This window comes from Rousettus aegyptiacus, unplaced genomic scaffold (assembly GCF_014176215.1).
Source record: "Rousettus aegyptiacus isolate mRouAeg1 unplaced genomic scaffold, mRouAeg1.p scaffold_m13_p_2, whole genome shotgun sequence".
In the NCBI taxonomy this organism is placed as follows: Eukaryota; Metazoa; Chordata; class Mammalia; order Chiroptera; family Pteropodidae; genus Rousettus; species Rousettus aegyptiacus.
Window position 1 is genome coordinate 176,196,727 of NW_023416295.1, and position 4,170 is coordinate 176,200,896.

Sequence of the window (4,170 nt, forward strand, 5' to 3'; positions counted from 1 at the left end):
AGGCGGTGACGCCGGCTCTGGGGAGGCCCACCGGCCACTTCCTGCCATGCAGCCCGGTTCCTAACGGGCTGCAGATGGGGGGCCAGGAACCCCTGCTCTACGCGAATGCATCTGGACTCACCTTGGTTGTCAAGGGGACAGGAGCAGCGTCTGTCTGAACAGGACCTGCTCACACGGGACTCCCCTGGGACTCCCCTGGGACAGGCCTGCGGGCACACTGATCTGGCCTCCAGATCTGTCTGCACTCCGGGGCACCGTCCCGTCCCCTTTCATGGGGCGAGCACGCGCCCCCGCCTGCTGAGGACGGTGCCGTACTCCTGTGCAGTTCGGCATTTCGTACCTGGCGTTTCACTCTTACATGAACGGTTATTAACAGTTGCCACTCACCTACCAGGTGGGTCTGGAGACCTCCCGCCTTGCGCTGCCAGCTTCTGCTGTGTTCCTGTCCAGTGCCGCAGCCGAGACTCTGATAAGGGGACAAACGCTTCCCCCGGGGCTGCACAGCTGAGGGGGTGCGCGATGCGGGCGGGGCAGGGAGGCCGCCCCCCACCCCCCGTCCTGTGGCCCGCAGGGTGGGTGTTCTCGCTATCACCGGTCTTCCGCTGTGTGGCCTGAATCCGTAACTGACTTCACTGTTGAAGACATTTATTTTGCAATCACTTTCACTTTGGAGGCATTGGCGAAGCACCTAGTGAATGAAAATTCAGGACTGAGTGTCTGCTTCTTGGAGTCTACGGTGAGCGCACATCAACAGTTAGGGACTTGCTGTCACCCTCCCGGACGACGCAGAAGGCCTGGAGGAGCATTCGCACCTCCTTTGAAGGCCGGTCATTATTTAAGCAGCATGTCCTCCGGGATGAAGCAGGCCACGTGTAGCTATGAGGAGCACTTCCTCTCACTCTGGGCAGCGCGGCCGCGCAAGCCGATCCACGGACTCCTTCTCGAAGTTAATTGTGCTCATTTTCAATCTGTATGCCTGAAAAAAAAAAGATCATTATTAATGTGTTGAGTGAGTTATCAGAAAGGAACGTTGTAAATAGTTAAATAATACAAGTTTTGCATCGCTGTCACCAGATCCTGAAAACATTTCATCAGTTCATTTGGTTTTAAAATGAGGTTTCATGTAACACAATGATTAAAATTAGAGTGAAGTTTCGGCACGTCTATGGGGCCAAGATCTTCGTAACTTATTGTGAAGGCTGTCGAAAATTCTGTCAAAAATGAAACACTGACGAGACAATTGTTTTTGTATAGAAATCAAAAATAAATTTCGACAAAACAGTGATGGTGAAAAACTTTTTTCCTAAAGTTGGAAACTATGAAGCTTAGAATTGATCGTGGTGCATTTATAATTCCTAAAGGCATTCAAATGTTGACATTATACCAACAACAGATTTACACATATTTTTACGCAAATGTTTTTATACAGTTCTCGTCGACTACACCATCTTTTGGCGCAAAGGTGACTTTGGACATAAAAAACTACTCCAGTACTTCTATTGTAGCCCATACTCAACTGGTTCTTAAAAAAAAAAAAAAAAAAAGATTTGGGCCTTAAAGTATTATTTTGTGAACCAAGCTAATGCACCACAATAATATTACCATTTTGGTAGAGAAATCCTCTACGATTCAAGTTACCTTTCATTGAGAAGGCTTTGATTTTGGAAATCCTTAGCCGAAGAATTCCACCTATAAAGTTCCAAGAGATAATTTGAGGTTTAACGCTCTTGGTAGTGTGTAATTATTTAGATACGAATCTACCCTAAAGCAAGCGAGACACTGGCCAGATTAAACGATGAGATTTCAGTAAGGATCAGACTTAAGTCTGACATTCTGTAATTGTGTTTTGTAATATCTCAACATGTGAGAAGTTTTTGATGAAACTCTTGCTGTCTCAACATTTTATTATGAAAAGTTTCAAACACACAGAAAAGTTGAAGGAAATTGACAGAAAGCACCCACATGCCCGCCGCCTCTGCTGGACCCGCAACGGTTTATCACACTTGCTTTTCTCATGTCTGCCCATCGCTCTGCTCATTCATTGATGTGTTATAGTAATCAATTTCATTTTCCTGTGAGTCGTAGACAATAAATAATTTACTTTATCGTCTACGTCCCACCCTTAAACGTTTCAGAGGCAGAATTGGCACGCTCCGGGCACACGCTCTTCAGGATAGTAATGGATGGATTTTGGTAAATGACACCAGCTGAGCACAAAACACGGACCGTTTCCACTTTTCAGCTGCTTCTTCCCCCTCCGCCTCCAGCCAACAGCCTTGGCTCGCTCATCGCAGAGTCTCATGCACATAGAGGCGTGTGGCGCGGGCCGGGGCGTGCGCTCCCGTCGGCGCGGCGGCATGGGGCCCCCCGTGCGGCACGCGCATCCCTGCTGCTTCCTTCCTCCCTCGTCGCTGGAGAACGATGGTTTGTTCGTCACGCGCAGACCACGGTTTACCAGTCGCCCTCCCCGTGGCCACGTGCGCTGTTTCCAGTTTGGGGCTATTCACGAATGAAGCCGCTAGGGACGCTCTTGAGTGAGTCTTTGCAGAGACGTGATTTCATTTCACAGGCATGTGTCTGTTTTAGAAGAACCTGCCCAATGTTTTGCCACGTGGCTCTAAAATGTGGCCAAAACGTTCCAGAGCTCGACCGACTCACACCCTTGCCACCACGAGGCGTTGCCAGTGGTTTTAGCTTTAGCGATTCTGTTATTCGTGGCGAACGAGTCACCTTGCTGTGGTTTAATGTTCGCAGTCCCCGATGCTAACGCTGTCAAGCACTTTTTCGTGTCCTTCCCGACCACCGTGTCTTCCTTAAAACCTGTTGCTCGTTTTTATTAGGCTGTGTGTTTCCTCACCATTGAGCGTTAGACGCTCTTTAGACAGCGCTGATTTTAAAAAGTCCTTGTCAGAAACAGATTTTGCAAATATTTTCATGCAATCTGTGGCTTGCTCATTCATTTTCAATGCTGCCTTTTAATGAGAAAAAAGTGTGAATTTGATGACGTCAGTTAATTTTTATTATTTTATATTTATTGCTGTGTATTAAGAAAATGTTACATATCCCCAAGTCATGAAGACTTTCCTTTGTATTTTCTCCCAGAACTTTATGGGTTTTAATTGTTGTAACACATATTGTCAGGTAGGAGCCAAGGTTTACTTTTTCCCTAAAACTATCTGCTTGCCCCAACACCAGTGTTGAAGTGACTTCCTTCCCACGTGGTATTGTTGCTCTGATGCCGGTTTTCAAAAGTTTATGGACGTCAGGAGCTGGTTTAGTAACCCACCGTCCTGTTCTTACACCAGCGCCATATTACCGTACTTAGCTTTATGGTAAGTTTTGAAGTCAGGCAGTGTAAGTTTGCAGCCTTCATTCTTTTTGTTAAAGATCTATCTTAATGTTCTCGGTGTTGTCCATTTATTTAAAATGTTTCAAACCAACTTGGAAAACTTTAGAGATTGTATAAAATTTAAAAATTAATTTGAGGAGAAGTGGAGTGAGTCTTCAACCCATGGAAAGATCGAAGGAAGGGCTATCGCTCGTGTATTACAGATTTTGGGTTCCTCTTGGGTCAATTCTGATACATTTTGTTTCAAGAAATTTACCTAATTTATCAAATACATTAGCATGAAAGTCTTCACAATAGTTCCTTATGTTCTTTTAATAACCTTAGACTCTGTAGTGACCGCCTCCCTTCTGCCCATGTTACCCATCATTGAAATTCTCTCTCTTTTCTGGTGAAGTTTACAAGTAAGGACTGATCCCTGGCAAAAATTTATAAATTATTTTATCTTAAAAAATGGCTTTTGGATTCAAAATATTGTTGTTGTTTGTCATTTCTCTGTATTATTGATTTCCATTTTTATCTTTATTATTTCCTAATTTCTACTTACTTTGAGTTATTTTTCCTTCTACTTCTGGCTTCTAAAGATGAACCTTTGTATCACTGAATTTACACCTTTTTTGTTTTCTAACATGAGCATTCGTATGGTTAAGAACAGTGATTGCGATGCTCCCCACCCCCCGCCATTTACTCTCAGCTGTGTTTGAGTCTCGCTGATAAATTACATGATCGTCTTAACTTTAAGTTTCCAGCGATTACAAGAATGAAGATTTTCAACAATTGTTACCATAGGCAAGCGCGTGTTACCTGCACCGGGAGACCCAAGA